Here is a 13,212-nt window from a genome sequence, read left to right as displayed (position 1 = left end):
CAGCAAAATTGGCTTCACAGCTGAGCATCTCTGGAGACCTGCACACAGAGCACAAACACTCTGGAGCAGGACTGACATCCCTGTGTTTTATAAAGCTCTTTGTTGTAACAAGTCTTTGACCCTGGTGTGCACAGAAGTGCATCTGTAAGTAGCTGTACATGAAACACTCATTCCAACCTTGGCATGCATGCAGCCCATGAGGGTGTTTGGTCTGTGCCTTGGCAGAGGAGAACTTGCACTTTGCTTCCCTACACGCAGGCTGTTTGAGTTGTATTCTGTATAAACATTGTGTCTGTGTGTTAAAACACAGCATGGGATCACAGCAGCACTGCCCTGCCCTGCCCTGACCTTGGCAGCCCCAGTCCAGAAAAAAGGCTGGAAAGCAGTTCCCAGCAGAACTGCTGGGAGTACAAAGCCAGACCAAAACCCAGTGACCTGCAGCAGCTTTACGATGAACCTGGTAAGGTCCTAGGATGTGTTTCCTTCCAGCAGCAGGAGACTGGACTCAGCAGCCTGAGTGTCCCCTCTGTCCCTTGTTTGTCCCCCTGAGGGCTGGTGCCCAGCTCTCTGCCCTGGCCACTCCTGGTGGTTTCTGGGGCTGAGTCCAGGCTGAGCTTTCCCCTTCCCGCTGGTGCTGAACGCTCAGCTCTGCTTGCCCAGGATAGCTCCTTGGCTGGAGCACAGGGAAACGGAGTGCTGCCCCTGACTGCCATGCCTTTCACTGCAGAGAGGCAGGAGCCTCTGCAGGGGACCACGGTTCACCTCCTGGCAAGCAAACCTAGAGCAGAGGCAAGCTGCTGTGAGGATTTTGTGCTCCTCAGGATCACTTTGTTCCTCCCCAGGTGCCCAGCAATGCTGTGAGGATCCTGCTGCCTCTCCCGTGGGATTCACTCTGGCAATGCCAAGCTCTTCATAGCGTGCACACAAGAGTTGGTGGAGTTCAGGGATGCTCCTTACACAGATATTTTCCAGTGTGGATGGCAGGAAGGGTTGGAAGGAAAGAGACACACAGTTAAGCACTCCTCTTCCCAGTACCAGCAATCTTCATGTGTTGAGACACAAGATGATATCCTGATTATCACCAATTACAGCACCTCCGTGATTCTGGTCTTCCTGAAAACAATTCCTCCATCTCTCCCTCCTCCCTTTAACCTCTAGAGTAGCTGGGCACTGCCAGGCAAATTGTGCCCATGATGATGTGCATAAATCTTGTGCAAAGGTAATTAATGTGCTTCAGCAAAGGCTGAAAATCTAGTTCTGTGCTCCAGCTTGTACATTCAATAGCAAAGACATTCAGACCCAGCTGCACCATCTCAAGCCACATCTGATCAAATCTGAATCAGCAGCAAGAACTTGCTGATTCCCAGAAATTCCATGCCTCGTAAAGAGATAGTAGTGATGATTGTCTGTCAGCACTGTGCTCCAGCCCCTGGCAGGACATGAGTGTTAAACTGGTGTCCTAGGAGGAGTCCAGGATATTCATGGCTATCAGGAGCTCTGTAGCACTCTGCTAGAGAAAGACCATTTGTATGACTCTTGCTGCTTTCCATCCTGGGGAGTTATACTGGCTTTTTTCACTTTCAGCTGAACCTTCTGGTGTAAAGAATTGAAAAGCTATAAGAGTCCTATTGTTACTGAAATTTCAGTTTTGCTATGATACAGGAAAAGGAAAACATTCATCTTCTGGTTTTTTTTAATGAAACCTTTCAACTTTGATTGCAGTGATCTTGCATATCAATATATGTGAAAATACAAGCATGTATACATGTGACCTATTGGTAATTAAACATAAACATAAAATATAGCTAGTTGGAATTCTATTTTCTGGAAGATATTTCAGTGTGACCCCTTTCTGCCTGGAACCCATGCCATGCTGTAACATCTCAAATTCTCTTGCAGAACTGAATACATTTCTTTACCTAGCATGCATCTCACCTGCCTGTTAAAGGCCTGGATGGGGCTGAAGCAGGTTTATGGCTTTAAAAATTACTTTGGAAGCTGTTAGGAGCTATGTGGGTATTAATGGAAGCCACCTCAATAGCTGTGAAAATGTTTTCTTGCTTTTGGACCCTGCTATGTTCTGTTGAACTGAAAGGGCTTTCCAGTCTATACTTGGTGCAAACACAAAGTTCAGCTTAAGCACAGGCACTTGGAAGCAGGAAAACTCAGCTCTGCTCCTTCTCTTGTTGTAAGCTTTCAAGTGGCCATTGGTGTTTCATTATGAGAATCTGTAGGTGAAGGCATGTCCAGAATTTGGTGCTAGAGGTTCTTTGCAGTTCTAAAAGCAGGTAAGTGATGAACCCAGGACAAACTGGGTTTGCTTTCTGGAAACATTCACTGCACTGAAGTAGCTCTGAAATAAGTAAGACCTCGAGAAGTACAGGAAGAGGCATGCCAAATTGAGTCCGTCCAGAGGGACCTGCCAGTGGAAATCTATAGAGCTGCTGTGAGGTGGCCCCTGCAACCCAGCACTCAGGCACTCTATGCCTGACAATGGCTCATCACTTCCTTAAGAACAAGGGAGATAAGGAAATAAAAGAATGCCAGAAATGGCTTTATCAGCCAGCAACTCTATGTCAGGTTTTCATTAAAACAGTGGAGAGTGGGGCCAGCAGTCTGGAGCTTTGCTTGATAAAGAGATTTCTAAACATACCAAAAGAAAAAAATTGTTGCAAATGCATTACCTTTTGTCTCTGTTGTACGATAGCACCAAGTGGAGAGTATTAGTCACTTCTGGAAGTGGGAAAGAAATTTTACAACACAGAATCACATCTTGCTTCTCTCTTCCTTTTTCCAAGATTTTGTCCATCTGTTCCCTTTTTCAAAAACAAACAAACTATTAATACATTGCTTTGATAGAGCCTTCTGTTCAAGACTCTTAAAGGGCTGTACAGATATTCATGATTTTATTTGTCAGGAAAGGCTCCAAGAGATAAATATTAAATTCCTTGCTTCCCACAGGGTAGATGCCAGAGAGGCTGTGTGTGTGTGCATGTGTGTAGTGCTGACATCACGACTGGCACCCTGACTTTAGACTCTGGAGAACTTGCTCAGTCCCTGGCTTTATCTCAGCATTCCTATTTCTCAGCATGTACTCAGGATTGTACACTAGCTGCCTATTCCATCTGTGTCTCAGTTCCCTATTTGTAAAACACAGGCATTTCTTTTCTTTTGCTCTTCCTTGCCATCTGCACACTGTGACCTGGCTTCAGCTGATGCACAGACACACGGTGATCTGTTCCCTGTGGAACTGCCCTTGGCTGGAGGGGTTATTTCTGCAGTGTGGCATAACCAGAGACTTTAGCAAGAAAATACTTGGTGCTGGACTGGCTGGGTCAGCTACCAGTGTCAGTGTAGTCCTGGCAACAGCACTCACAGCTACCCTAATGCTTGCTTGGATTCCTAGGCAGGTTTTCTGCCTGCACCAAGCTCTTTGCTGCTGCTGTTGGTGCTAAAGGTAGCACAGAGGGGCCTGCCAGAGCTGCTGTTGCTCCTTTGTCTGCATCATCACCTCTCTAAAACTGATGTGGTACAAGGATATGGGACAGTGCAGCTTGTGGAACCAGAACCCCTGATCCCAAATCTTGCTACATTTTCTTTAATGAAGGCACTAGTGACACCTGGAAAGCACCAGAGAAAATGTAAATGTGTTGGGGACTGCAGATTGAGGATCTCCCCTGGAAATTACTTCCTGAAAAATCTCCTTGTTGCCTGAAACATCAGAGCTATGGACTGCCAGCCTGGGACTGTAGCCCAGTCATGATGTTGTCTTAGTCATTTTTTTGGTCCTTTTTGTTGGTGGAAGAGACAAAAGGATAAATTGCATAAGGTGCCCCAGATGAAAAGCTTTTGTTATCAGGCTAAAAGCAAAGGCATCCAAGAAAGGAAGGAACCGAATGTATCAAGCACTGAAATGTATTCAGGAACATCCCAATTGCTGCTTATCAGAAGTCAGAACCTTGGAGCCCCAAACCAATGGCATCTTAAATCCTTTAATGAGAGAGCAGCCAATGTGAAGTTTTGGGTTTTATAATGAAAGATACTCTCTCTCTACTCAATATTTTGAAATAGAGCTCATAATGGTTTTCAAAATGCACTCTGCAAGTCTGAGTTGGCTTGTGAGCTGTTTATTCTAAACACACTCATAAATTTGACCTGACCCAAACGAAAATGATTTTTAGCAACATTGGCCAGTTCCTGGGTTCCTGTATTGCACAATTGTTACAGCTGGGCATAAGTGGCAGATTCTTCTCAGGAGCCTGGGTTTAAGAGTGTGGTGGGACTGTAGGATGTGGTCAGTGCAGCAGACAGTGCTTGGGTCAAGGAGAATAAATGGGCAGACTATGTACTAACACAGAGGGAACACTGCTTGGGTGATCTGAGTGGTAATGGAGAACAGCTGAATCATTTACAGGAGGGCAGATATCAGAGTGTCTCCAACCAGGAACAGGACGAACATGGTGGAAGTACTCAGTGTGTCTAAAGCAGATGTCCATAGGCAAAACCTACTGGATAAGAAGACACTTATTGAAAGGATCAAATGTTTCTTTCTTTGCCCCAGTAAGAGTCAGTCTTGGAGGGAAAGTGCCTTTTTATCACAAGATAACTGGGGGGAAGCAAAGCTTCTTAGCTCCAGCAGAAATCCCAGCCTGCAGTACTGGGGTGCCTGTATCCACATTCAGAGTGTGGGGATCGATCCTGAACTTGGGTTTTTTTGGCTCATGAATATGCCACGTGTAGGCAGAGAGGACTGAAAGTGGGAATATGGGTCTGGTGCTATTCCAGAGTAAACAGAGAGGCACTGCTGGAGAGCAGTGAGGACTCCTGGGCAGCATGTCCATCTCTGGAGGGCTGGGAGGAAATGAGGTTTCAGAGGTCAGCTCTGTTCCTTCTCTGATCTCTCACCACCTGCCACCATAGAACCATGAAAGCCACTGAACCTCTAAGTAAAATCTCTCTTTTATGAGATCTCATGACTACTTGGTGGCAAGTGACAAGATAGCTCTTGTTTTATGGCAAAACAAGATATTTCAGGACAGGTAGAGAACAGTGAGAGCTCAGCACAGTGTGTACTGGAGAAATTAAACTAGACACTGTTGTGCAATTTCTTGTCATGACTTGGCATGACCTCCATTATACCCATGAGATCACCTCCAGTGAGTATCAATAGTCTCTTCCTCTATGTCTTAATGTATTTTTAATACCTTGTAACTGCCAGAAAAATCATGTTGTTTCTGGAAGCTTTCACTGCAACATTTACTTATGCATTTATCCTATTGTCTGTGAATTCAGGATCCTTAGTTACCCTGAGCCCAACACCTGTAAATGGACTTTTAAAAATAACATTGAAAATCTTTTTTATTTGTTCTTGTTGAGCAGCAAGTCTGATATAAACGATGAAAGGCAATTCCTAGAACCTTGACTGGAATATTTTGAATTATTGTAACTTACTGATGAACTGGTCAGTTAAAACTTCCACACAGCTTTAGCTCCAGCTTTTTAAGTTGTTTACAAAATATCACACCTTTTCACACCACACAGCTATTTGGTAGCATGTGAATTGTATGCTCTCCATCAGATATAAGCTCTTGTAGGGTTTTTTGCTAGGTCTTTGCTTAGCTAACACCTTAGGATGAAGTGTTTCCCATCTTGAATCAAAATTAAGTGGGATTTATGAGGCTGTATAAGGGCCCAAAATGTTCCAAGCAGTAAATATGGATTGGTGAGAAGAGAACACATAAAATGAGTGATGATAAGGACTACGCCATAAATATAACTAATCTTACAGCTATTACCTCTACTTCAGTTGACTGTGACAATAACACTTAACACCCTTGATCAGGGGACCTCAGGTCACTCTGTAAGGAATTCTTGTTCACATTATATACTGACGGTGAAAATTCCTATCTGGGAGATATAGTGAACATCTGAGGCTTGAACAAACCATTACATATTGTAGAATCATAGAATATTTTGGGTTGGAAGAGACCTTTTGAAGTCACCTAGTCCAACCCTCCTGCCAGGGGCAGGGACATCTTTCATTATACCAGGTTGTTCAAAACTCTTTCCAACCTTGTCTTGAACACTTCCAGGGATGGGGCATTCACAAAATCTCTGGGCAGCTTGTTCCAGTGTGATATCACTCTCATTATAAAAACACCTTCCTTCTATTTAATCTAAAGCTGCCCTCAGTCAGTTTAAAGTCACCACCCCTTGCCCTATTGCTACATGCCCTTGGAGAAAGTCCCTCTGCAGCTCTTTCATAGACCCCCTTATGATATGGGGGAGTACAAACCTCATTTCCTGTACTTCCAGTGTGATGTCCTACTCACTGGACCATGGTACATGATTGGGTGGGATTATAGACACGCCTGTAAGCAGAGACAGCTTCAAAGCAGAATAGAAATGTCCCAGGCACCCCAGCCAGTGCCAGAACTGCCTAGCTGGATGGCATGTGAAAGCATTGAGGAGAGAAAATGGGCACCTTTTGGTGGCTCTCCTGGTAAGGCAATGATCTGGAAGGCAAATTTCTATTTTCTCTGAGCTAAAATCACACAAATTTTGGCGTTCTGCTCTTGTTGGAACAGGAGACAGAAGCACAAGGTCAGCAGTGGAGCCTTGACCTGGGATCCACTTCTGCTTGGGCCTCCCATGTCTTTCCTTGGTCCTTCTCTGTCCTGTCTCTGGGAAATCTTTCTGATGTCTCCATGCCACTGTGTTGTAACCTGCACCTTGTGACAAGCTCAGCTCAGCAGATGCTGAAGGGATGAAAAATTCCCTGCTCTGAGCCCTGGAGTGGTTGGCAAGAAGAGGTTGATAGCCTGATTCAGCGGCGACAGCACTCCACCCTCCTGCAAATGCCTCCTATCTCCTGCTGCCAGTCATTACAGAAATAGAGACTTAGCTTTTCTCAGGAGGATCCAAATGTCCTGGTTGCTGCTTGGTAAGGGGCATATTTCTCCAATTAATTATTAAGTGGAGCTCTGGCTGGAGGAAGGGGCTGCAGAGATGTCAGAGTGAAAAGGGGAGAGTGTTTTAACCTTTCTGGAGCTCTCCTGCAGTCGGCAGCAGGTTTGCCCTGTGGGTGCTGGCCAGTTCTTGTTCTACAGCACATCAGCAAGGCTGGCCAGCAGAGAATGGCCTCACGGGGACTCTGCCAATTTCCACGGCTCATGGGCCATCTTTCCTCCCTCTTTGGCAGTGGAAAAATGCTGCAAGGAAACTGCTACCTACAACTCATGTCTTCATCCTGTCCTTATTCTCCTGAGCTGGATGGAAGGTCCTGGCTGTGTAGGCAGCAGGGGAAGCAGACTTGGAAGAGCAGTTGTAGGGACAGGGAGAAGATTCTTCACCTGAGAAGGAGCAATGGGAAGGGTAGCATGGTGTACTGGACATGGTGTTAGACTGGAAGTCCAGAGACCTGGGCTTTTATCAACCTGGATTACAAGGACAAAGGAAATTGCAGTGATCAACTCACACCGTGCACTGGCCCTCATTCCTTGGGAGTACCATGAGAAAGCTGCAGTGCTCCAGGAAACCAGTGAATCAACTCTGTATCAACTTTGGTTTCTTCAGCAGTAAAATAATACTCTGCTATGTTGTGGTCCTACAATGAAAGGCACTTTTCAGGGGTTGAAGTGGGAGGGATTAATTGTGCTGTCTTTTTCAGGTAGCATTTCTGAGGCAGACCCTCCACTGGTATGAATCAGCACAGTTCAGTATAGAATATTTACCATTGGACCCTATGTACAGGAGGATTTTTCCCTGACCCCATGCTTTTCTTTTGAGATGGCTTAGTTGTCCTTACAAAGGATACAGAGGAGAATGTGTGAGATAGGGCCCAGCTCCATTAATTACTAAATGTCTTCCTAAGCCTGAGCTGGGGTAATACTAGAGGTCACCTCAGCACTCACCCACTGGGGACCCTGCTGTGGGACAGCCTCCAGGGCCAAAAGTGTAGGACAGCTCTAATTCAACTTACAAGCTGCCTAATTCTGTGTGAGGCTGTACTTTCCTACTCAAGGAATGCTACAATCAGTAGTTATCCTGAAGCTTTTCTGGTTCACCTATATTTTAGCAGCTGTTATCAAGAATGTTTATTGCAGTGGTTGGGCTCTGGTACTCTTTTCAGTGGCACTACAGTGGAGATGATGTGAGAGATTATCACCCAGCAGAGGACCAAGATCAGCAAACAGAAGCCTTAAATAAGGAAAAAGTAAACCAGGATTGATCTCCAAAGAGTTCATTTACTCCAGGAAAGAGCCTTTCCCCAGATCCTCTCCAGTTTCTTTCCCTGATGCTGTTGCCAGCTGGTATCTTTGCAGGTGCCCTGAGACAGCCCCAGCAGGGGCAGCTCCTCTATTCTGGCATCAGTCACCTCCCAGCTAAGTGTGTAGCTCAGGGGTCATCTTCATGTTAGGCTTTGAAGGAGCACAGGACAGCTTTTCTCCCTGCAAAAACGACATGATCATGTCAGCCTCTGCTCTTCTTCTCCCGTTTTTTGTTTCTACCCAAAATTCTTTATGAGGGAGTGCACAGTTTTTGGTCCCAGACACTTTCTTCAGTCTGGACTCAGGACTTTGTTTCTGAGCACAGCCATCCCACTGTCTTGTACAGTGGGGTTACTTCAAATATATCTCTCTGGGTGAATCACATCATGTCACTGAAGCACATTCAAACACCTTCCTCTTGTCCTTATCCAACCATCAGCAGACAGCTCAAAATCAGGGTCTTGAGGGCAAACACTTCCAGCAGCTCTCTGGAGTGCTTGAGTGAGGAACAGGAGATTGTCCTAAATCAGTCCTGCCTCACTGCTCCTCCTGCCTAACCAGTGTGACTCATATTTGTCCTTTAGCCTGTTCTTTTTTGTGTGGTTACCATGTTCAGAGTTGCTTGGGATCCCACACACCCTGGTTTTGGAGCAGTGGTTCCCTTTGGCAGAGAAGGTTGCCCTGTGACCCTCAGGTTGCAGTGTACCTCTACATCCAATTTCTGTGCTGTGTCATAGAATTTGGGGACCAGCTCCTTGCATTTGTGTCCCTTTGTTACTCCCAGCTGTGCAGTGTGGTTGGTGACAGCTCCTCACAAAAACACCAGTAAAGACACAGCTTGCTGGGGGCTTTGGAAGATAAAAATCAGCCCAGGGTAGGAAAATGTACTGACTTTTACCATTAAGCTTTCAGCAGGATGTGCTGAGGTGTTTAAATATTGATGCAAACACAGAAGAAATAGTTGTCTTCTTCCAGAACAGGTGAGGTTTTATGGTGTAAAGCATCCCAGAGCTCTTTGCCAGCACTGTGCAGGTCACAGCTGTCCCTCCCTAGTACAGCACATGAGAATTGTGGGGATGGAAGATCCTCATCTCCTGCCTGCACAGACCCAGAGAGCTGAAACTCAAGCAGGACAATACTTGGAGAGGCACAGAGGTGGATTCACAGAGGGTGAAAAGGCTTTTCTGCACCTGAAGTGAAATCCCCAGTCTAGGGTTAAAAATACAATGGAAATGTTGGGAGCAGGAAAGTGAACCTCTCCTTTGGGTCTGGATGTGATTCCCTCTCCTGGGAGAGGGAGCAGAAAGCTGCTGAGCCAGAACTTTGCTGTCTAGGAGATGGAGTTTTGCTATTCAAGCTTCCCCACTAAAGTCAAATATTTGCAAATGGAGGGAAACATTTTTCCTGGGGATGTTTGCAGTGGGCTTCCTGCTGAAGTTTCTGCTAGCAAGAGTGAGCCAGAATCACATGCATGACCATTTTGGTATTTTTGTACATCCAAATATTCGGTCTTCCCCATCTGTGCCCAGGAGAGGTACAGAAGGAACCTTGACTTATCCCCAGCATGTTTTTCGTAGTTATATCCTGGAACAATTGAGCTTCTTGCTCCTGCTGTTTTTCTTAAAATGTTTGGGAAAGGGGAACATAGAGGAACTGAGGGGAACTGAGGGGGCTTGAACAAGTTGTGAAGGATGGGTACGAGCAGAGCCAGGAGGGTTAAAACCTTTAACCATTTTCTGGGCACTTTGGCCAGCATGTAAACTTCTTTGAGAGGGTGGAATCAGCTGCAAGTGCCAACTCCTGACCAGACCTCTACACCTCTTAGGGCCAGTGCTTCATTTTGTCATATATGAGAATGAGCAATAACAGGCTGGCTTCACCTGGAATCAGCATCATGTCCTCCTCAGAAATCTCTCCTGAGGCCATCCTCCACTCACCCACCTGGGGGTTTTTCCTAGGCTCAGCTCCTGGCTGGCTGTCAGAGCACCCCTGTGCTGCTCTACCACACCTGCACAGACAGGGCTCACCACTGCCTCATCTGTATTTTCGTAATGCCAATTTTTCTAATTATAGGCCTGTGGCTATCAGCCAATCGACTCCATCTTTGAGACTTGTTATTGGACTTTGGATGTCAGGCTGAATTTTTCCTAACTGTCCATAATAACAGTAATAGCTTGACTTCCACCATGAGACAATTAACCTTCTTAAAGTTTAGTGCCTCGGGCTGTACCTCAGAAAGACTCCCTCTACAAAGCAGACAATTACCTTTACTTAATAACCTTTCTCTTTCTAATCTGATATTAGTGCCAAAGTAAATGTAAAGGGCAGTGCTCTATGTCCCCTCTTAAGTACTTTAAATGCCTGTCCATGAAAGCTAATGAGCTGCCATTTTGCTTAATCTAGATTTGCTGTGGATCTAACAGCACTCTGCAGCATCTTCCCTTTTTAAAAAACTTAATAAAAGGATATAGAACTGTTTCAGTTTGTACTGAACTTCACATGAAAAATGGAAAACTGACGAAGCAGGAAGAAAAATAATGATGTCCAAATAACAAAACAAGACAAAATATAATCAACACTGGTCAACTGCTGGCTTAAGACTGGTTTCAGTGGGAAGTGCTGTCAGTATCTGTAAGGCAGGAACCTGTTGCTGGAGCTTTACAGGGTTAATGGCAGCCCCTCCTATTGACTCAGTGGAGATGTGGGACAGAGAGACAAGGCTGGGGAGTTTTTCTGTGCATCTCTCTGTCCCACCAGCCAGCAGCACTGACCTCTGCTTACAGCTGCAGCAGACCTACAGCAGAAGCACAACTGCTCTGTAGATGTAATTTCTTCATGGATTGCTGCTCGCGGTAATTAATATGTATAATATTAGTAACTGTTGAGACACAAAATGCTCTCTCAGCAAAGAAGTTATTGCTCTGCTGACCCTGTGTTTTGCACTTTCAGTGCGGGTTCTCTACTAATATTGAAAATTGTTCAAAGATTTCTGAGATAAAGACAAAGCTGTAGGCATTTCTCTATCATGTGAGCAAACACTATTTTCCCAAGAATGCTAGCTAAAAACAGCAACAAAAAACAGGTTTAAAATCCAGGAAAAGCAGGGCTATAGACGCTCTTAGCAAAGATGCCTAATTCCTCAGTAGATCTTATACATATATCTTGGGATGCAGAGTATTTCCCCACACAGCAGAATGTCACCTTCATTTGCTTTATCATTGTGCCCCTGCTAAGTCCATTCCCTGCTGCTGAGCCAACATTTACTCTCTTCTCGTAAGAGTGCTCTGGTTTCATCATCTCAACATAATGAGGTTTGTATTATTTTTTTATTATAATAAAAGCAGCCTCAGGTCTTAATCAAGATATTGGGCTAATTGCTATGGAAACCTAATTAGGCAGACCATGCCTCAAACTCTGTAAATATTTATACATGCACTTAACTGTCTGTGTGCAAACCAACCCACCCTGGCCATGGGAATGGGGCTCAGCACATGCTGAAGTGTTGATAGAGGTGGGAGCCTGCTTTTAGACAAGGTTTAGCTGTGCTGCAACACGTAGAGAGGAGCACATAGCGGAAATCAGATTGGGATCGTGTGAGTGCAGGCAGGGCTTGGATCAGATAGGGCTGGGTTGTGGGGCTGGGTTAATAGCTGTACAGAACTGCTGCATTTTTTTTAAATTATCCAATAGAATAATAATTAAAAATATGTGAGTCTCTGTACCAGACACAAACATACAACGATAGAGAAATACAGGGGTGTATGAAGTCTCCCTAGCCAGAATAAACTAACAGATGCCCTGTGCTGTTTCCCAGCATAGCATTTTAAACATTACTTGGAAAGTGTTCTTGAACTCAATCTTGGAAATTGTTTGCATGCATGAATCAGTTTGTATTTACATGTTTATTGCAGCAGAGAGAAAATTCAGTGTTAGCTTTGGTACAAACACTTTAGATCACTACGGTATTAACTTTAGAAGCTGAATATATGGAACTAATCAAACCCCTTTCATAAACAGTTTAATGAGGAGACAAAAATGCACAACTACAAGCTGCTAGGCTTTGAACAGTCACATCTTCTGCGTGTCTTTGTTTATTTATTTAAGTTAACAAGTATTTTAATTGGTTTCATTACATGTCAGGTTTGGGAACAATGAGGTGGGGTGAATTTGCTGAACAGGAAGAACTGCTGCCAGATAGAAATATAATAATGTAGATGGAGATATCTGCATGAAACCCCATGCTGATCTCTTATTTATGGTTTTTCTCTCTGTCCTCCATGTTTGCTGCACCCTCTCGTCTGAGCCCTACTCTCTTATGTGGAGCCCTCCAATTTTGTGTGCAATATTTGGTCTCCAAGGTGTGAACAGAGGTAGAGAACAAGGACATTTAGTTTAGCATAACCAGTATGACAGCATCCAACTAAGAACAGATGCTCTACCACAAAAGCTAAGGATCCTCTTCCCAAGACTTTCTGCTCAAGCACATTGCCCATTTAATGTCGCTTATTTCTAGTAAATAACCTTCTACATAGAAAGCAATGAAACACCCCAAGAAAAAGAATGAAAAAAAAAACCCTAAAAGAAAATTTAAAATAAACTACTATGATCTTTTATAAACCTTGTGTTTGGAGGAGATGGGGCTGCTTAGAACAAACGCTTCCTGTGCTGGCTGAGTCACTGCAAGGTTCAGCAGCTCAGTCCTGCTGGGGACGTCTCACAGACCTCACTCCCCATTCAAGACTGTAAATTTCCTTCCTGAGTTTGTTAGCCGCAAACAATGTGTGTAAAAAAAAAAACAACACCCTCAAACACCCAAGCCCACTATAACTGCTGGCATTATGCAAAAGAACTAATGCATAAGCAATCTGCTGCCCTTGGAGGAGCGTGCAACGTGACACCAACCACCACAGAGAGCAGGGCAGCAGCTCTAACAAACCTGGCA

The sequence above is a fragment of the Sturnus vulgaris genome, chromosome 10 (assembly GCF_052056855.1).
Source record: "Sturnus vulgaris isolate bStuVul1 chromosome 10, bStuVul1.hap1, whole genome shotgun sequence".
NCBI classification, from domain to species: Eukaryota; Metazoa; Chordata; class Aves; order Passeriformes; family Sturnidae; genus Sturnus; species Sturnus vulgaris.
Note: the sequence above shows the minus strand (reverse complement) of the source record.